We start from the raw sequence: 21595 nt of genomic DNA, 5'->3' as shown, positions 1-21595 counted from the left end.
CTTGGTGGTTGGCTGCTCACTTTTCTCAGCCATTGATTATTTTCTGCCTTTGCTCTGCCTACCTTCCTGGAAGAGAGCCTCTTCCAGGGCTCTGTAACTTGCTACCCTTCCTATTTTCCTCTTCCTACTCAGTGTACCGAGCCCTTCAACTCAGGAATTCTAGCTGTCATCCCTGTTTACTTCATATCCATGGCTTGGCTGAGGGCAACAACAGTGAGGACAATTTACAAGACGCTGTGTCACTGAGGTTTGTATGCTTTGGTAACTGGCTCAGCATTGTGCGGCTAGACAGTGTTACCTGTGAGCCCAAACCATGACCTCCCCAGTTTCCCTTGTGGACTCCTCACAATTCCTGCTGTCCGTGCCTGTTTGTCACATGTTCGTCACAAGCATCTTGAAGTCTGCCCAGGGCCTCTGGGGGCCAGCCCCAGGCAACTCTGTTTACAAAGACAAGAGACTACATTTGGGCAGGGTGTGGGACATCCTCTAACCTTATTCCTTTATCTAACAGGTGGGAAACCTGGAGCAGGGTGAAGTCAGAAGGCTATGTAGTTTGCAGGGTAGAATGAGTAGGGATTTCACAGTGTTCCAGGGCTCAAGTCCAAACTGGTAACTAGCTGAATGACTGGGTCAAGTTGCTTAAATGTTTGAGCGTTAATTTAATTTACTGTGACACACAGATTATGTGTATGTGCACACTCATGTGTGCACATGCCTGCCTGCAGTAGGTTCCAGTAACTGACACCTGGGTCACTGTGACTGGCTGGCCAGTCATGGCTACTCATCCAGACACCAGGCTGGGCCTCAGCCAGCCAAAGGTCAGACTGCACCAAGCAGGGGAAAGAAGGAAGTGACTCGGATGCCCACCGGGCTTTCCCACCTGCACTCCCTCTCTACGTGATCTTGTCAATCCCAGTGGCTTGCTGTATTGTCAGAGCTTGGTCAGCGGAACCTCTGAAGCCTCTGGAGGAGTCATAAGCAGTAATGGTTTGATGCAGAAGATTAGAGCCTTACAGGGCTGTTGGAAGGCCTGGAAGCTAGGTTAGGGAACGCGCCCCCCATTGGTCTGCATTACTCAAAGTGCCCCAGGCTGAAATGTCACTGTGAGTTTCCAGAGCCCATGAGAAGCCAAGAGCATTGACCAGAAGCTCCAGGCACACGACTCGCTGGACATGCTGGACACTGCTGCATTTGCCCACTGACCACAGGTCTGCTGACATGATGTTGGGGAGTGCTTGTTTCCAAATCACGTTCAAGGGCTGTGTGAGGCTGGCTCTGACCCATACCACACTGGGAAGGCTTCTGGCTCCTCCCCTGTGATATAAAGAGAAGGTAACAGAAGATGGCATTGAGACAGAATTATATCAATGCTGACAACTAAGGAGGATGGCCCGTATTAATTTTTAAGATATATTGTTTTTCAGTTCTCACCACATACAAGACACTAGGATGTGCAAGAATACATGAGACCAAGTCGCCAAGATTCTAGCAAGTATCATGATGATCACCAATATGTACAAGTGATAGTTGGAGTTTGGTAGTCTTTATCCTCTTCAAAAATTGCCCTTTTAGCAAAACAGTAAGGAAATAAAAAAAGAGAAGGAAATCATTGGTAGTCTCACTTTTATTTCACTTGTTTGTTTTTTGTCCCCAAAGCAAACAACTTCCTGGCAAGGAAGATAATTTTTTAAGTCCATATTAGTCATTCCAGATATTCACTGAGTCTAGCAAGTCTCATACAAGTTTCAAATATTGGCTGAGTAAAGATTGTATTCTGACATAAAGAGACTCTTAAATCAACAATCCTCCAACTGCCTGATGCAGCGAAGCCCTTCTAGAGGATTAACAGAATGAAGGAAAATACCTTCATTTTTAAAAGTAAAAGAGGGATGATCAGGCAATAGAAAAATATAATTCTTGTAGAGAATTATGTCCCAGCTCTTAACCTCTGACCATTTCTTCTTTTACCCTCATTTTATCATTTACATTTTTTTCTATCCCCCTTTTCTCTCCTCACCCTAATTGTGCCATTTAGTCTTCCCTTTCCTTATTTTTCCAAGGAGACTTTGCTATAGCAAGGGATGGTTGCCCCCACCCTGGAATACTGACTGCATGAATATAAATCATTTGTGGGTAGCAGAATGAGTCGACTGATTAGGCCCGTAGATTTGGGAGTGCATTTCCCCTCCCCCCAGAGCCCCTCTTCCACCCATATACATCTTTGTTGCTGGATCTCAATATAGATAATTCACAGGAAGAGGTAAAGGCCACTTGTTTCCCCCAGCATCCCCTCCTTCCACCAAAACTCACCTCCCTACCCAGTGGAAAGAAATGAGATAATTAGGACTTTTTCCCTTAGAAAATTTGCAAGATGAGGCCCGAGAGGTGAAGCATGCCAGATGTTGTGGAGAGCATGACGGAGCAGTCCCTTAGGCCACACATGCTGAAGTCATGAGCTTGGGAAATCTGACTCAGGAGTCGCCGTCCAGGGTGAGCGCTGATGAAGCAACCAACTGCTTTGGGACGACTGGTGGCCCCACCACCCTTGGGCCAGGCTGTCCTTGGGCAGGGTCACTCAGAGGGGACCAGAGAGTGGGGTTACTTCTGGCATATTTTGGGGAAGCCGGAAAGGTGTAGGGTTTAGGACGAACTGTGGCCCGTGTCTCTGCAGGTGCAGGGAAGGGACTGTGGGAGCTCTTGATTGTTCCTGAGCTCCCGGTGCCCATGCTGAGGGAGAGGTGGTATCTTTTATGTGCCTAAGCTGAATAAGAGCACATCCACTAGGTTTAAGTGAGAGAAAGTGAGAAAGCATGGACTCCCATGCCTTTTCCATTACAGTGACATCTTTATTAACGTTACAATGTGAATCAGTCATCACTTTCTATAAAAATGAACAAGACATAATAGGATCTAGGCTCAACTTGTTCCTCTCTGAACACAATTACAATCAGTTCCTTCTCTGTTGTATGCTGTTGTTCCAGATCTAAGTAGTACATTTACACCAGTTTTTGTTTTGTTTGTTTTAATAGATTCAGAAGGTTTGCACTCCATGCTCATTTTCTCCTGTCTTGATACAACTTGGCAAACCAAACAGTGACCTCCTTGTTGGCTCTGCTGAACAGTTCTGGGACCCATGCCAGCGCTCCCTGCATTCCTTGGAGACAGGAGCACCCTCCTGTGCCCCCTTGGAGAGACAGTCCCCAGACACGGAGCCGAATTGTCAACGAACCCCACTAGCTTGGTTCTCAAACAAGCTCGGGCACAATCACCTGGAGAACTTGTCATGAATACAGATTCCAGGCTTTGAGCCCCACAGCCCTGTGTGGACCCCATGGTGAGTCTGACAGTTGCTGAGAATCCCTGGCCTGCCAGGCCAGCTGCATGGAAACTCCTCTCTGAAATGCAAGTCTGGACTGCTTCCTCCCCTGCTCCCCCTACCCAGCAGGTGCGGACATTTGCTAGCAGAAGTTCTTTGCTGTACGTCACAGCATTTTACAACTAGCTTTCTGCAGAACAGTAAAAAACAAAAGAGTTCAACTTAAACATAGCCAAACAACTTTTACCAGAGCACTAAAGTTGTTTCCTCTCCAGGCTCCGTGCTGGGGAGATTTGAGCAGCTCTGCTCAATCTGGACTCTTGGCAAGGTTAGCCTGGGCCCAACATTTGCAAGATTCGCAACAGCGACCTGAACCACCACAGGGACCCGATCTCCCTGGCACAGCAGACCTGTGTGCCTGTGCCGGTGTGGGTGGAGCCTGGCCGAGGCCTCAGGACAGCACAGCCGGGTGTCAGAGTCCCGAGTCAGGCTGGCCCTTGCTGCCTGCTGGCCTTCTGACCTCCACAGCATGGGTGGTCTTCCTGCTGGCAGAGTACAAGGCTGTGGAGTTCACAGCCCCCTCTGGGAGACATGACGAATGGCCTCACTGACAAAACGTGGTCTGCTTTCCATCTCGGAGCCATGAACAGCTTCGTTTTCAAAGCACGAAAACAAACCACAGGAACCAGACACAACACATGCCGGCCACAAATGATACAGCCATTTTCTCCTCTCAAAATAAGGGACCTGCAAAGGTAAAAGAAAAACAACCTTGTTAGAATTCTCTGATGAAAAGCAAATATGCAAAACTCCTTCCCTCCCTCACTGGTCCTCTCAGGAGAGAGACTCAGGCGCTTTGGTGGGCTTTGGTAGGCCCACCCCCAGTGTCGGTGCTTCCCAGGGCCACGAGAACTGTCCTGTCCTCCCTGGGGCTTCCCAGAGGCTGCGGGGGGGGGGGGCAAGGACCAGGGACACTGGGGTAGGTGGTACGCTCTGCCCTGTCGCTGTCAGACTCATCTGTCCCAATACACTAACATCTCTTTTGAAGAAAAGGTTCAGGATCTAAAGGGTATTTGAGTCATTCATACCTGCTCTGACCTCCTGCATTCTCATGGTTCCAATGAAGAAAAAAAGAGAAAAGAACAGCCATTAAGCATTCATTTCTCTGCCTCTCCTCTCTCTGATATTGTCCTCCATTTCCCTCTGTAGCTCTCTGCTTCTTCTTGGATGCATGAGTGAGTTACCAAGAGTCAGAAAACACTAGCAGAAAATGTCATTTCTGTGTATTGTGAGTGACAAGTCTGTTAGAGACCAAAGCAGTAAGTGAGCACCCTGCCTCAGCCTGACAGCCAGCAGACAGGTCTTGGGGATCCCAGGTCCTGGATCCGGCTGGTAGATGCAGTACCCTCCCTGTGCTCCTACAGCAATGTAGGAGACAGAGCGGACAGCTGGTGGGAGGGCCGCCTAATGAGCAGTAGGTCACATTCTGTGCCCTCCTGAAATTAGTGCTCCCTATTCGCCATGGGTTTTTGAAGGGGCTTTATGCCCCTAGCATAGCTAATAGAGCCCAGTTGAGTGGATGGATTCTTTTTCTTGATAAAGATTAAGAGCATAAACTCAGGCTAAGACAGGAGTTATGTAAGAGGTGGGCAGAGAGCCTTGTGGACAGACAGGACACCATGAGCAAAGACAGGAGTGCATAAATGAACAGAAAGGGCACAGAAGGCTGGAGGGGGCACTTACAAGGGCGTGGGCCCTGCTGTGTCAGGTTACGGTATTTGGAATATTCTTTCAGGCATTTGACAGTCATTAGGGGATAGCTTAAGTAGGAAGGTAAAATGATTAAATCTGAAATCTACAATGTTAACTCTGGTGGTCCAGCAAAGATGGATAAGTAGTAGAGAGGTAATCAGAAAGATCTGTCTCAAAATGGATCATTTGTTCATATTAGGAAAATTTTTATGGAATGAGTACTTTCGTGTGTCAAAGGAGAAGAGATGGGGTCCAAACTATGGCAATCACATGAGGAAGACAGAGAGGGGACTGAAACTGTAGATGTGACAGGACTTGGTGACTGGCTGGATGGGGATGTGAGGAAAGTGTAGAGCCAGGGGTTACAAAGAGCACAAAGGGACCGAGAGAGCCATTGTTTCAGGAGACACCTGGGGAAGGTTGCTCTTTGGGATAGCGCCAGGCAGCGGTGGGAATTTAGGTGAGGGGGGTTTTCTCCATCAGGATGCCCCTGTTCCAACACTTAGAGGACTTTCTGGAGACCTAGCAAGACCGTGGCACCTATAAAACTACTCTCAAAGCAAACAAGTAATGACACGGTGATGTGAAACCGTCACAGGGTGCTAACAAGCAGGTCAGCATGAGAGAAGGGTGCCCCCAGCACTAATGTGAAGTCTTTTGCGGAAGCCATAGGGCTCTTAATGACTCAGAGTAGGAGCAGGGACCGGGGAAAACTGCCTTCAGTGAGCCTGGGCTTGTTTGGAGAATGTGATAAGCACTGCATCCACTGAAAAATGTGGACTCGCTTCTTTTGGGGAAAGATGTTCACAACAGGAGAGCTTCTATTTTGCCAGTTCTGTCCCTTACTCCTTTTTCAGAACTCCCCTGAAGGTTGTTTCCCACGCTTCTGAAATGTTCTTTCCCCCACTCACCCTACACACGGTGACATACTGGAAACCCTGTGACCTGTCTGCATGGCCATCTGCATCACCTACTCCCCAGGGATAGGACGGAAAGATATAGTAGTGAGGAACTGCAGAAGGAACAGGGGCTTTGGTGCCAGTCAAATCTGGTATCTGATTCTGTGCAAATATTTGCCAGATGTGATCCTGGAAAAGGTGCTGCATCTCTCTGAGCCTACATTTGTTGAAAACTTCCTAGGGCTATTTAAATGTTGGAAGGCCTGTATTTAAATACGGAGTGCTTAGTAGGCATTTGGTAAATACCATAATGAAATTAGCACTATACACAGAGAAGATTTCCCTGCTTCGCTGCTTGTCATAGTAAACAATGGTCCCAGCATATCCTCCAACAGGTGAAATTCTCTAGAAACAAAACTTTAGCAAATATCAGTGTGGAATTTATTCATGTTTTATTTAATTACTTGGAGCACTTAATGAAAGAATGAATTATTAAATGAGAACATTGATTGTTCCCTGTGTATGGCAAAAAGATCTCCTGCGTATGCTTAAAATAGCTTCGTGAAATGTAGAGCAGGCCATAGTAAATTAAAGAAAGGAAGGAAAATAGAACAAGAGTTGAAAACACAATTTAGCCTGTGAGTCTGCAGAAAATGACAGCCACATCCCATGATCTTACATATAGGACTCACAGCTGTGTAGACTGGTGATGAGTATAGACCCAAAGAAGATGAAATGCTGCTGCTGTGTGGAGTGCTCTCTTCTGGGGTCACAAGAAGCCACACTCCACTGCTCTGCTTCACCCTGTTCTATGCCCTGGAGGGGGAGGCTTGTTCCCAGCACCTCACTGGGCTTGTCCAGTGGAAACCCCAGAAGGATAGGAAAACAAGAAGAAGGTTTGAGGTGTCCGGGCCCTGGCCCCATCAGCTGAGCTGATTGCCCCTGCCCAGCAGGTCCTTCCAGGGTCTAGAAACCCCCACCCTTTCCAGAGTGTTAACAAGGCCCCTCCCTGTCTTCTGACCTTGTTTTCATCCCTGTGTGGTTCATTCCATCCTCAGTTTGTAAATAGTCCTTTTGTTAAACCATTCAAGAGTCCTTGTAAGCTGAGTATGCCATCTATCTCCTGCTGGGACTTTGACGGGAACAGTTGGCACCGATACAAGCCAAGCCTCCTTGATAGCAAAGGTGGAGAAAAGTGAGGAAAGGAGCCTGGAAAAGAAGGCAGTGGAGAGGTTGGGGCGGGGGCGGGGGAGGAGAGAAGGCAAGATACAAATTCAAGGACTGCATGGAAACTCGATGTGTGGTGGAAAGAAACGAAACCCCAACCTAGCAGGCTGGCCTGTTGGTCACACTGAGTCTCACACCAGCCCTGGTGAGCATCCCACATGTGGAGGGAAAGCCACGAGAAATGGTCCACAGAGGGGTGGGGTGTTCAGGATATGGGTGAGTTGGGCCCCTGGGCGGCAGTAACCTCTGAGCGCTTCTCTGAATTAAGAAGCAGTGGAGTTGCTGGTTTGTTTATATAAGCTAGTGTCTAGGAAATAAAGCTAAATCACAAGCCATGGTCTTCAAAAGACACAGCAGTATTTGTTGAGGGCCCACTCCTTGTCAGACAAGGTATATTTTAATCCTGATAGCAGGTTGAAAGTAGAATAGCATTCTTCCCATTTTGTTAGGTAAGGACTGGTGTTCACTGAAATTAAGTCACTTGCCAGAGGCTATGTACCTCCAGTGTTTCAAAGGGAGGAGCCAAACACAGATTTTCTAATGTCAATAAGCAACAATCCTACCTTTAAAAGGGATGAATTTTTCCAGAATGATCCGTGAATATTTTCAGTAGTTGAGGCTTGGCTGTGTACTTACACCTGGGACAAGCTTTGAGAAGCCTGCATTATATATTGGGTACACCATTTACCACGAGGTTCACTGACGTGGACAAGTGCATCTGTCTCAGCGTATCTGACCTATGTTGTGGTGAGAATCTCAGGGTGAGACAATATTAAGGTTCAAAGGGAGAGGGAGAGGGCAAGGGGAGTGGACGAGACAGAGAAGAAGAAAAGAGAAAGAGGGAGGAGGGCAGACTTGGACTTTAGCCTCCTCTGGGCCCTGCATTGTGTTCCAGGTGGGGTCGAGTCTGTTTGCCAATTAGTTTCACGCCGACCTGGCCAGCAGGCAGAAGAACCCGCTGTCTGAAGGGAAGAGCTAGAGAGTGTGAAGTTTAAAGGGAGAGAGTCAGAAAAGGGGTCAGTCTGGACCTTCTAACCAAGTATTTTGTTCATTGTAGTCCAGCAGTATTTGAGCACAGACACAGCACCATCTAAATCAGATCTTGGTTATCTCTTAGCTGTGTGACTTTGGGCTAGTTACGCAACGTCACTGAAGCTCTTTTCCCCAATACATAAAACAGGGCTGATATCATTACCTTAATTCATGGTCATTTCATATATAATACAGCGCTTGGAGTCTAGCTGATCAGAATAAATCGTCACCATTGTCACCATCACCTTCACAACTGTCATCGTCATCATCATCATCGATGACTTTGCAGCCTGGCTGGAAGGAAATGTGAATGAGAGCTGCTGTTTAGAAAAATGCATCTATTCTGAACAGCATTTCTCAAGAAGAGCACGAGAAAGTTGGCTTGGTTCTATCACCGAGAGTTGAGGCAGGCTACCAAAGTTCCCTGAGCCTCAATTTTGGCACACATGCAATGGGGCTCATAGTGCCAGCATCTGGCATACCATGTTAATGAAGTAGAGGAAATGAGCCTAGGACCCTAGAACATGGAAACACAAGGTAATAAGAGCTGCTAACTTACAACACCACAAGTTGGGTTCCTGCCACCTCAAGTCGCCCTCTCAGTGGTAAGAGTCCCAGAGTCAACATGTTAAAGATCCCTATCTGCTTCCAAAAAGCAATGTCTTGACTCATTTCCCTCTGGAATGTCCCCCCTTGGGAGAGGTAGACTTGTGAGAGGTAGACATGTGTGAGCCAGAGAAAGTGTGCGAATTGGGTTGGGAGAGCTAGGATGGTGAGCTGTGCCAGGCACAGGTACAGGCATATTATGCTCCTTGCAAAATCCAGGCTGCTCTGGTGATACTCAGCTCTGCGGACTGGGATGGGCAGGGGTCATTTTAGGAGTGTCATTAAAGATATCATGATACTCTTATTTGAGAAAGACTATGTTAAGTTTTTTATTTTGATGATTTCTCTTAAAACAAAAAAATATCAAACTCAGTTCATCTAAGAATTGTTTTCTGAGTGATCATTACACATAAGTTTCTGGTTTGGAAACTTCATCTCTAAGTCTTATGTAAAATGTCTGGGGTTGTGGCTCAGTGGTAGAGTACATGCTTAGCGCGCATAAGGCCCTGGATTTGGGTCCTTAGCACCACAAGAGAAAAAAATCTGTTTTTCTAGGTTCTTATAGATTTGATAAAACAAAGCACCACCAGGCTTTTAACCATCCTTAGTGGGATTAGCATCAGAATTCCTCTTAGGACATCTGCATGTGCCAGTAGGGATGTACCTTATTCCCCTGATCTTGTTTGTTTAAGTTTCATTTTCAGAACAAAGAAGAAAAGGGGCAGAGGAGGCCCCCAGGCAAGGAGTGTGGATGAGAAGAGCCATCCCTCAGGCTCTGGGGAGCAGAGGGCTGCAGATGCACGCATGGGTGTGGATGTGTGAGCTGAGTGACTGAGGCTGCGGTCAGCATTACCTGAAGACAAGTCAGCACTGTCTGCCTGTAGGAACCGTGTTCTGGGCACCCGGATTTCATCTTCTTCATGAGGACAACGCCTCAGGCTTCCACAGTGACTTCCTGCATCACAAGATTCTGAGAAGCTGGGAGTGAAGGCACCTTTGTTATGAAGCACACCAAGAGGCAACTAGAAGAGGGCATCAACCTGCAGAGCACAACCATGATGGGCGCCTGTGGCCAGTGAGGGTGTGGAGTGGGGTGGTCCCAGCCAGAAAGGGCCCCACCACACTGCTTAATGAGGGTGATGGTTAAGAAAAGACTAAGTGGGTCCTCTTCTGGAAGCAGGTAGGACACTTAGAACAGACAGGAGACGAGTTAAATGTGTGTTGTATAAATGTGAGGACGGAAAGAAGGAATGGTTGTAAAACACCCGCCACCCCCCTTTTCAGTGACTCGGCTGTGGAAACAGCCAGCCTACAACAAACTAGACTCTTTGAGCAAGTAAGGGTGTGTGGAGATAGCTTCCAGGTTAAAACAAAAATCTGACTAATCCCTGCTTTGCAAAACATCAGTGGGTGCATGTAATACCAGCAAAATCTGAGCTTTCAATAAATCAGAAAACAACGGAGGTATTGTCTGAACTCACCAAATGGTTCTTCATTCCCACAGTGCAGAGCTCTAATCTGTGCAGCCAAAACTCAGCCCAATCTTATCGAACTAAATTGATTAATGAGAGGAAAAACCCAAAAAGGGAAACAGTAAAATAATGATATTAATTCTAATAATGCATTGACTAGTGCTCGTATAAATCACGCTTTTCATTCAGATTGATTTCATAAGAGTTAAAAACTCCACACACGAGCCCATCTCCAGCCAGCCAGACAGCTACCAGAGCCTCCTCTTGCAGATTTAACTCAGGAAAAAGGGTGGGTGGGGGGTCTGCTGGAAGTTCCCAGGAATTCTGCCTGAGAAAGGCCTGTGGGATCGGCCTCAGAGGTACCGAAGTAACTGGCCACACACACAAATGCTGCCACATCCCAACATTTTTGGCAATTCATGAAAACTCCTTTCCTAGAGGCCACTTGAGTGTCCAAATAAAAAAAGATTTTTGCTAGTGAAAACTGGAAAAAATAACCCATCCCAGGATCAGCCTCATAGGGCCTGGCCTGTTAAAACATAGCACTGGGCTGGCCAGGGTTGGAAGCATTGCTGGAGAGGATTTGGAGCAACTGTGAGGCAAGCCAAGTGTTGCTCACAAGGAAAATTTTTTCACCAATCCAGGGTTTCTTTCCTCAGCTCAAAGAGCTGGTGTGAGCCACCTCCAGGTAAGAGATTCTGCTGAACTGGAGCAGTAGGAGAACCTAGGGCTATTCTGTTGCCCTTGGCCCAAGCTCCCTGCTCCAGACTCTGACCCTGGGCAACAGAGGTGCCTCCAAGGCCTGGCTCTGCATGTGCCTGGGGCCCAGAGTCACCCTCAGGGTGTTGACAGGCTTGGGCCCGAAAGCAGAGAAGGCCTCCCCTTATCACTGCCTGACCTGGCCTAGGAAAGCTCTGTTTCCCTTGCTTCCCATAGGAAATGCCTTCTTCCACTCCAGGCCTCTGGTACAGCAGAGACCTGCAGGCTCTGCATCTCATGTTCCCAGAGAAAACACAGGATGCCCAGGTAAACCTGAGTGTCAGATAAGTGATGGGTAATATTTGAGGGTGAGTGTATCTAAATATTGTATGGAAGATACACTAAAAGAATGATTTGCTTCTTATCTGCAGTTTGGATTTTTGTTTCTTATATTAGACAGGATTCTCGGATGCTGGGTGGGCCTCATCTCACCTCTTCTCCTCTGGTGAAGCGTAGTTGCCACCACAATGCAACTCCATTGCTGTGATGTTCACCCTGCAGGCAGAGGGGTCTTGCAGATGTGATCGAGGTCACTGGTCAGTCAACACTGACTAATCACAAAGGAGACCTCTTGGGCCCAACCTGACCACATCGACCCTTTAATTCTGAGCCCAGAAGCCAGAAACAGACAAAGTGAGAGACCCAATGTAGCTCGGAGATGGCCTGATGGCCACAAGGGAGCAGACTGCAGTGTGGTGAAGGTCATGGGGCACAGCAGCTGGACACAGCCCCAGCTGGTAACTGGCAAGAAAACAGGGGGCCTCAGCCCTACACCGAAAAGCACATGGCTCCACCCGCAACCTGAGAGAGGTGGAAGAGGACTGCCAGCCCAGGAGCAAAGGGCGTAAGGGTGCAGCAGGCCCGGCGTCAGCTGTACGAGACCCCAGCAGAGAGCCCACCCAGACTGTGCCAGACCCTGGCCCCTGGAAACACACACATTTTGTGTTGTACTAACCTGCCAAGTGTGTGGTAATGTCATGCAGCAGCAGGAAGCAGTGCGTTTGCTGAACCAGGCAGCCCTCTCTGTATCCTCTGGTCTCCGAGACACACTGATCGGGGTCCTGGTGTAGGCAGCAAGGACAGAAGAGAACATGAGGGGCTGGGGGCTAGAACACAGTAGACAAACTCTTGTGCAACCTCCACAGTAAGAGGGCAAGGGCAGGAAGGAAGGCCACACACTGCCTGCCCTGGGGCCCTGTTGTGGCCTCCTGAACCCCCAAGCCCAAGGCTTCAGCTGAGACCTGTAGTCTCTCTCTGTCTGTTTCTTTCCTCCTCCTTCTTCTTCTCCTTCTCTTCTCTTCCTTATTCTCCTTCTTATTCTCTTCCTCTTCCTCCTTCTCTTTCTTTTTCCTCTTCTCTTTCTCCTTCTGCTTCTTCCTTTCCTGGGAGAAGTATGGAGGGTGAGTTTGTCATTTGTCTCAGAGAAAGATACAGTTGGTAGTTAAGTAAACATGTGATATCAGCCATAGACCTTTGCAGATTCAAATCCATAAAAACACATGCATCTCATGTAGAATAAGTGTGTGTGTGTATGTGTGCGTATGTAGGAGTGAGTACGAGTATAAACAGAGAAGTTAAGACCCTCTACCTGCCTCTTCCCTCCCTGGGCGTGGATTCAGCTTTTGTTCAGATCACATGAACAGGTCCTCAGCATCTAACAGAAGCTTGGATATCTTTTTTAAGAGGGTCAGAAGACCTATTTGTTTTTTTCAATTCTTCAACTGTTGTTTGCGTACAGACTCCCCTAAATTCATCTTCCAACACCTTCTTTAGTCCCTCTGGCCTCACATTGCCCTTGAAGGTGACCAGAGGAAACTCTTAGGTGTCAGCCAGTCGGTGTGGAGAGGTTCTCTCCCATCCCCTGAGTGTCTAGAGATGCAAGTGTAATGAGAGACATCGACCTCTGAGTTATACAAATGGACCTCTTTAGCAATCACTTCTCTCCCCAGTCCATACCCACCCTCAGCTTTTAATCTTTTCAATTATATTTCCTTTTCATTGATTACTACTTTGCTAACTTTCAGACTGAGCAAGCAGTAAAACTTTGGCTACAGATAATGAATGCAATTGCTCCTGGAGCCCGACGCCTGCTTGGCACCTCTGCAGAGCCCACCGTCCCCTCTCGTCCTCTCAGATCTTGGCAGGCTCATCAGCCTTCAGTTAATCCTGCAAGATGCCCCCTTCCCGCCAGAGATCTGGGCAATCCTGCTTGGGAAAACGGGGTTTCAGCTGTGAGCTGGAAGGGGCCAGAAGGGGTGGTTGCATGCTGGCAGCTGTGGGAAGGGGTGGGCAGGTGCTAGGCCTGGGAGCAGGGTGCCCTGGATTCTCTCACCTCTGATCTGACTTTTGAAGCGACCTTCACTTATCCAGTTAACTTTCTCAGCTTTCCCCTTGGAGCCATCTGCAAGAGGAAGACAATGGCACTTGTCTCTGGAAACACTTTGAGGCAAACTGCATAAAAGACGTGATGTAAGAGCACGTGGTGGGTGCTGTTTTCCATAAAGAGCTCCTTGTTTTCAGCTGCAAGAGGTTCCATTTGAGGCTAAGAAGAGAGACTGAGATTTCCTTGATATCTGGGGCCAGGCAGAATACGTGGCTCTGGACCAGTGAGAAATCCCTTCTGTGGCCAGGCGCTCCTGAGTCGGTGCTGGGATGTGAGCTCAGCGAGGGGCATGCTGGGAACTGGCTGGCAGAACAAACAGCTTGGAGGTCTGCACCAAGCAGAGTGAGGGCCAGGTCAGGATCAGCCCAGCAGCATGACTAGCAGCGAAGGGCTGGGCAGGGCAGCTGCCTCCCAGTGATTTACAGTGACCCAGCGGGAGGGGGAAGAGTCAGAGAAAGTTGGGGACATTTTCAAAACTGGAGGTTGTTCTGAGGAAATTACTCAATAAAAACCAGGTTTCTTAACTGAATAGATCAATTTACAGCTCATAAGGTGGAAAAAGTCCGAGACTTCAAGATTTTGGCTGGGTGGGTCTCCTATGGTCGCCTCCCTTGGCAAAGCGGCTGTGGCTTTGGCTCTCCCACTCTGGGTACCCCTTCTGTAGCTTTCAGGCCAGCATTTTTCTCTCATCTTGTTTCCCTCTTTCTCTGCTACTTAAGTTTTTTCTGGTTAAGATTCTTGCCCTCCTCTCTCCTCCTCCTACAAGCCTCCATTTTCCCTTCCGCCTCCCTGCAGTCCTCTTAGAGAAGCACCTAGAGGTTTTCTTTCCCTGGTGACATGAATTCATTTCCATGATTCCCCTCTCAGTTGTGTCCTCTCCCCCTGCTACTGTCAGTGTCCCTCTCACCTCTGTTTTTCCTTCAGGTCCCAAAGCCTCTGCCTTTCTCCCCTTTTTCTGCATACCTCTCAACCCCCTTTTTCCCCTCTCTGTCTCTTGCCTTCCCAGCCTTCTCCATGGTTGTCCTCTTGGCCTTTGCAGATGATACTGGTGTAATTCATTGAAGACCCAGTAAAACCAACACTTACGGACCGGGCTCTGTCACTTGCACTATAGCAGCACAGCTCTTGGGAGGCAGGATCACAGGAATCTGGACAAGGCCCAGGAGAAGTTGCAATGAAATTCCATCATTGATCAGTCACTTATTCCTCCATGCAGCCATCGTTTTTTTTTTTAAATTAATTTTATTGGTACATTTTAGGTATACAATATAATGGCATTCATCACTAGAAATTTGCACCTTTACATAATCTCTCTTGGTTCTTGTTTTTTCCCCAATCCCCTGCCCTCCCTTCAACCCCTCTATCCCTCACTATTTATAGACTTGGCTTCCATTTTTTCATTTTCTCATATTAATTCCATTCCCTTCTTTCCTTTCCCCTACCCCTCACATTTCCCCTTCCCCTTTGCCCCTTTTCATCCTATTTCACATTATCCATTATACCTTTTAGTCCTCATTTACACTTTCAGTTTCTCACACAAGAGAAACTGTTTGGTATTTACACGTGTGTCCTGTTTATTTCACTTAAGAGTATCGCCTCTGGGCCAGCAATTTAGCTCAGTGGTTTCGTCCCCTGCTGTGCAAGTGCAAGGACCCAAGTTCAAACCCGGTACCAAAAAAAAAAAAAAAGTATCGCCTCAATGTGAATCCATTTAGCTATAAATGTCTCTAATTTCTCATTTTTTATGGTTGAGTAGTACTCAATTTTATTTTTTTAAAAACCCACATTTTCTTTATCCAGTCTCCAGTTGATGGGCATTTGGGCTGCTTCCAAGTTTTAGCTATTACAAATTGTGCTGCTATGAACATGAGTGCACATATATCACTGTGGTATGATTCTTTTAATTCTTTGGGAAGATACCCAGCAGGGGAATAGCTGGGTCAAATGGGACTTTCAAGTCCTAGTTCTTTGAGTTATCTCCATACTGATTTCCACAGTGGTTGCACCAGTCTACACTCCCACCAGCAGTGGAGCAGGATTCCTCTCTCCCCACAGCCCTGCCAGCATTTGTTATTGGTTGATTTCATGATAGCAGCCATTCTTTCTGGGGTGAAGTGGAATCTCAGCATTGTTTTCATTTGCATTTCTCGAATGACCAATGATGTGGAACATTTTTTCATATGTATATTTGCTATTTCTACTTCTTTGTCTGAGAAATGTCTGTTCATTTCAGATGCCCATTTTTGGATTGGGTCTTTAAATTTGGGAGGTCTTATTTTTTAAACTTCTTTATAGATTCTAGATAGTAGACCTTTGTCTGAGGAACAGTAGGTGAAAATTTTTTTGTCTCCTCACACTGTTGGTGGTTACTCTTGCTGTGCAGGAGCTTTTTAATAAGAAGAGATCCCACTTGTTGATTGTTTGTGGTGGTTCATGGGCAACTGAGGTTTTGTTCATAAAATCTTTTCCTACATGAATGTCTTCAAGAGTTCTACCTAACCTCTGTTCCAGCTGGTTCAGCATTTCAGCTTTAATATTTAGATCTTTAATCCATTTTGATTTTAGTCTAGTGTATGGTGAGAGATATAGGTCTAGTTTTAATCTTTGGCAAGTTGAAACCCAATTTTTCCAGCACCATTTATTAAAGAGGCTATCTTTCCTCCAGTGAGGGTGTTTGGCTCCTTTGTCAAAGATGAGGTAGCTGAGTGTGTCTGGTGTTGTTTCTGCATCTTCTAATCCATTTCACTGGTTGTCAGGTCTGTTATTTTGCCAGTATCATGCTGTTTTTATCACAGTAGCTTTGTAGTAGAGTTTCAATTTGGGGGTTGTGATACCCCCTGCCATGTCTCTGGTGCCTAGAATTGCTTTTGCTATTCTGGGTCTCTTCTTGTTCAACATGAATTTTTGGATTGTTTTCTCAAGGTCCATGAAGTATGCTGCTGGGATTTCAATTGGGATTGCATAGAATCTATATAGCAGTTTTAGAAGTATAGCCATTTTCACTATATTGATCCTTCTTAACCAGGAGCAAGAGATGTCTTTCCATTTTCTGATATTGTCCTCAATGTCTCTTTTCAGAGTGCTATAGTTTTCAGAGCAGAGGTCTTTGATTTCTTTTGTTAGGTTAAATCCTAGGTATTTCAGTATTTTGGATGCTATTGTGAAAGGAATTGTTTGCCCTATTTCTCTCTCAGTGAGTCTGTCATTCGTGTAGAGGAAAGCTATTGATTTTTGTGTGTTGACCTTGTAACCAGCTACTTGACTGAATTTGGTTATTAAGTCTAGAAGACTTTCAGTGGAGTTCTTGGGGACTTCTATATAGAGTATCATGTCATCTGCAAATAATGCCAATTTGACTTCTTCATTTCCTATCTTTATTCCTTTTATTTCTTTCTCTTGTCTAATTGCTGTGGCTAATGTTTCCAAAACTATGTTGAACAGGAGTGGTGATAGTGAACATCCTTATCTGGTTCCTGATTTTAGTGTGAAGGATTTCAGTTTTTGACCATTTAATATGATATTGGCTGTTGGCTTTTCATAGATGGCTTTTATCAGATTGAGTTAGAGACTGTCTATTCTAATTTTTTTGTAGGGTTTTTATCATAAATGAATGTTGGATTTTGTCAAATGCTTTTTCTGCATCTATTGAGATGATCATATGGTTTTTGTCCTTGGCTCTATTGATATAGTGTATTACATTGATTGATTTGCATATGTTGAACCATCCCTGAATCCCTCAGATGAATCCCACTTGGTCAGGGTGTATGATCTTCTTGATGATCTTCTGCATTCTATTTGCCAGTATCTTATTAAGGATTTTTGCATCTATGTTCATTAGTGAGATTGGCCTATAGTTCTCTTTTTTGGTTGGATCTTTCTCTGCTTTGGGGATCAAGGTGATGCTTGGTTCCAGGAATGAATTCAGGAGTATTGCTTCCCTTTCAATTTCATTGAAAAGTTTAAATAGTAGTGGCAGTAGTTCCTCTCTAAATGTCTTATAGAGTTCAGCAGTGAAGCCATCAGGACCTGGACTTTTCTTAGTTAGTAAGTTTTTAATTACATTTTCATTGATTGATATTGGGTTGTTTAGAATTTTTAGGGCTTCTTCATGCAACTTTGATAATTCATACACATCTAGGAATCTGTCCATTTCTTCTGTTTTTCTATCTTATTGGCATATAGATTCTCAAGGTAGATATTGATTATCCTTTGGATTTCTGTTGGGTCTGTTGTAATTTCACCTTTTTCATTCCTGATTGCATAGATTTGGGCCTTTTCTTTCCTTTTTTGTGGAGGTTGGCTAAGGGTTTGTCAGTTTCGTTGATTCTTTTGAAGAACCAACTCTTGGCTTCATTGACTTTTTTGTATCGTTCTCTTAGTCTCCATTGGATTGCTTTCTGCTCTGATCTTTATAATTTCCTCCATTGTATGAGCTTTGGGTTTGTCCTGCTCTTCCTTTTCTAGAAGCTTGAGGTTCAGCATCAGGTGGTTTAATTGGGTTCACTCTGTTTTCCTAACATGAGTATTCACTGCTATGAATTTCCCTCGCAAGACTGCTTTCATTGTGTCCCATAGATTCCGATATGTTGTACTGGCATTGTCATTTAATTGAAGGAACTGTCTGATTTCTTCTTTAATTTCCTCTGTGACCCATTGGTTATTCAGAAGTGTGTTGTTCAATTTCCATGTGTTTATGAAATTCTTGTGATTTCTTTTGCTATTGATCTCCAATTTCGTTTCACTATGGTCTGATAATATACAGGGGATAACTTCAATTCCTTTGCAGTTGTTTAAACATGTTCTATGAGTGAGTATGTGGTCTATTTTGGAGAATGACCTGTGTACAGCTAAAGAGAATGTGTATTCTGATTTTGTGGGGTGGAACACTCTGTAAATATCTGTTAATTTCATTTGTTCAAGAGTTTGATTGAGTTCTAGTATTTCATTCTTTGTTTTTTATCTAGTTGATCTATCTATTTATGACAGTGGGGTATTGAGGTCCCCCACTATTATTGTATTAGTGCTTATTTGATTTTTCATGTCTGTTAGTATTTGTTTTATATAGTTGGGTGTACCAGTGTTTGCTGCATATATATTTATGATTGTCCTCTCTTCCTGTTGGATTGTTCCCTTTACTAGGATATAGTATCCTTCTTTATCTCTCTTAATCAGTGTTGGTTTGAAATCCACTAGATCCACAAAAAGGATAGCTACTTGTGCTTTTTTGGGGGTTCCTATCACATGGAGTATTGTTTTCCACCCTTTAACTTTCAGTCTGAGTTTCTTTTTGAATTAAGTGTGTTTCTTGTATGCAGCATATTGTTGCATCTTGCTTCTTGACCCATTCTGCCAGTCTATTTCTTTTGATTGGTGAATTGAGACCATTAACATTGATGGTTATAACTGATACGTATTGAGTTATCATTGTCATGACTTTTTGTTTTTGATAGATTCTCCCCCTTTGCATTTAATTTCTTGTCGTGCCTGATGGAGTCATTCTGCTGTGCTTCCTGGGGTTGTGATCCTCATTGTCGTAGGATATTGTCTAAAATTTTTCGAGTGCTGGTTTGGTATTCATGAAGTTCCTAAGGTGCTCATTGTCATGAAAGTATCTTCTTTCTCAATCAATTTTGAAAGATAGTTTTGCAGGGTACATCAATCTGGGTTGGAGGCTGTTTTCTTTTTGGGTTTGGAATATGTCACTCCAAGCTCTTCTTGCCTTGAGCGTTTGTGTTGAGAATTCTGCTGTGATTCTGATGGGCTTTCCTTTGTATGTGATTTGTTTCTTTTCTCTAACTGCATGTAGAATTTTGTTCTTCTGTTGGTTTTCTGGAATCTTAACTATTATATGCCCATGTGTACATTTTTTTGATCAAGGCTATTTGGAGTCCTATATGCCTCACTTATACATATGTCAAGTTCTTTTCTCCTGCTTGGGAAGTTTTCTGCCATCACTCCTGTGAACATTTTTTTTTATGTCATCTGCACTCTCTCTTGTTTCTTCATTGACTCCAATTAGTCTTATGCTATTCTTCTTTGTATCATCTAGCAGCTGCTGGACTGATTTCTCATGGTCTACTATTTTAAAGAAATTTTTCTTTTCCTGGTCACTAATTGCAATCTTATCTTCTATATCTGAAATTCTGTCCTCACATTGGCTCATTCTGCTGTGTAAACTCTCAATGGAGTTTTTAATCTCCTGGAAACCTGTTTGCATCTGTTTTATGGATTCCATTTGTTTCCTATGTTGGGATTCCATCATGTTCTTCAGCCTCTCTATTTTTTTACCTGTGTCTTCTCTTGATTTATTAATCATGTCTTGCACTATGGGCACAATCTCTTCTGTTATCTGAGAAATTATTTCTGACTTCATTTTTTCCAGATCCTCTGTTGTTGGCAGTTCAGGGAGTCTGGTTGAGTATCAGAGTGTTCCATGTCATTTCCCTTTGGGGTTGCTTTAGGTGATCTGGAAGTCTTGTTTTGAGACTTGTTTATGTGTCTTCTCATTTCAAGGGGGGGTGGGTGTGCTGCTGGTTCCTGGGTGGCTCACGTCCTCGGTGCTGGGTGGGGTTCTGCTCCTCTTGTCTGGGGGCAATGGTGCAACAGCCTGAAAGGCTCAGCTGGTGGGAGCTGGGCCCATGCAGCCATTTCCCTCCACCCACTTACCTAGCCATCTGGGTGCCCATCTCTGCAAATCTTCATTAAACAATTTTGATTTTATCTACAGACATTCACTGAGCATGTGATATATGCTAAGCACTGACTGGGCACTTAAGAGAGAGCAGTAATGAAATATTGACATGGGTCTTGACCTATGGAACACAAGAGGAGAGGTGGACATAACCACATACAACAACATAAAACTTTGTTAAGCACTGAGGAGAGGTGCATGGTTCCAAGATAGCTCCTCAGCAGGATTCAATCTTCTTCAAAATGGAGTGAAGACAGCTTTTGGTGAAGACTGCTCTTTACCAAATCCTCTCCCATTTGCTGTCCAAGAATTCGCATTCTTTTAGTAGAAGTCCAGGCTTTTAGGCCACAAAATTCAAAGCAATGGATCCTATAAGATGATAAGAGTGACTTTATCTACCCAGATTAAATTGTATCCATAGAATCAATCCTTCTCTGGGCAGGGGCCTCATAGGGAGTAGAAGAGGAGATGTTTAGGAAGAAGTTCCTTCTCAGGAAGCTGATGGGTTCCCCGGCTGTCAGCACTGTTTGCACTCGGCACCAGGAGGGTTCTGAGGGCCTGTGGGGAACAGCACCCCCAGCCCCTGCACAGGAGCCCACAGACACACTGCCCCTTCCTCTCTGGGGTCTCAGTGCTCCCATCAGCTTTGGAGACCAGGGAGTTTGAGAAGCTCAGCACTTCCCTTTTCCCTCTCCCTGGCACTGGTCAGAGATCCAAAGTGGTCATTGGCTTCATGGCTTGATGGCCTCCTAATTGTTCCTGGGACTTGCCCTGGATGGGTTTCGGTAATGAACTCACCTAACAGCAAACCCGACACACACCTCTCTGCAGACAGCTCTTTCCTGAGTGAAGACATTAGAAAACCATCCTGCAATGGAAAAACAATGCTGAGAGATGACTCTGAGATTAGGAGAAAACACCACTATTTGGGTTTTTCTGTTGGCCTCTAACTTTAAATTCTACATTGGCCAGTTGCTAAAGTACAGGATTTTTGGCCAAGGTCCTGTTTATTTTGGCACCAAATGTATGTATCACAAGCAGTTTGTGTATTTCTGGGCATGTGTGTATGAGCCTGTATATGTTATAAACTCCAAAACTTCTGAACACAAGGTTTTGTACTCTTTTTACAGATTCTTCTGGCCAAGAAAACTGGCAACTGGCTGGCAGGGCATCCACGTGCATTAGTGACCTGCTTTCAGCCCACCCAACCCCCTGACTGCCACCACTAGGCTTGGTCTGGCCTGGCCTTTCTAGGCCCCTGCCCTGTGGAGTTATGAGGGAGGGAGGGGCCCCTGCCCAGTGAAGGGGCTCTGGGTTCAGTGGGTGCTCTCTGGGTTCCCTCAGTCTGCAGGCAAATCCTCAAGAACGCTAGAAATACAGTTTTCTTCTAGTGGGGCCAGAAAGGCTCCATGTTTTTGTGGCTTGGCATTAAGCAAACAACTGCTTTTTTGTTCCCTC

General features: G+C 45.4%; 2 long non-coding RNA genes across 2 annotated transcripts; one reads left to right on the top strand and one right to left on the bottom strand.

Moving 5' to 3' along the window:
* The first annotated feature begins 1919 nt into the window (after positions 1-1919).
* On the top strand, positions 1920-10464 carry LOC110347726 (uncharacterized). The gene is made up of 3 exons (XR_002392494.2): positions 1920-2490; positions 3030-4071; positions 9525-10464. It is a non-coding gene; the product is annotated as an uncharacterized LOC110347726 (long non-coding RNA).
* LOC147825903 (uncharacterized) lies at positions 3922-9248 on the bottom strand. The gene is made up of 3 exons (XR_015440061.1): positions 7758-9248; positions 6989-7176; positions 3922-4063 (listed from the first exon to the last, which is right to left on the bottom strand). It is a non-coding gene; the product is annotated as an uncharacterized LOC147825903 (long non-coding RNA).
* Positions 10465-21595: the final 11131 nt, after the last annotated feature.

This window comes from Heterocephalus glaber, unplaced genomic scaffold (genome assembly GCF_053883595.1).
Source record: "Heterocephalus glaber isolate CG9 unplaced genomic scaffold, H.glaber_assembly_v1.0 deba00001481, whole genome shotgun sequence".
In the NCBI taxonomy this organism is placed as follows: Eukaryota; Metazoa; Chordata; class Mammalia; order Rodentia; family Bathyergidae; genus Heterocephalus; species Heterocephalus glaber.
The sequence above is the reverse complement of the archived record's forward strand: the minus strand, read 5'-3'. Positions and strand labels throughout refer to the sequence as shown.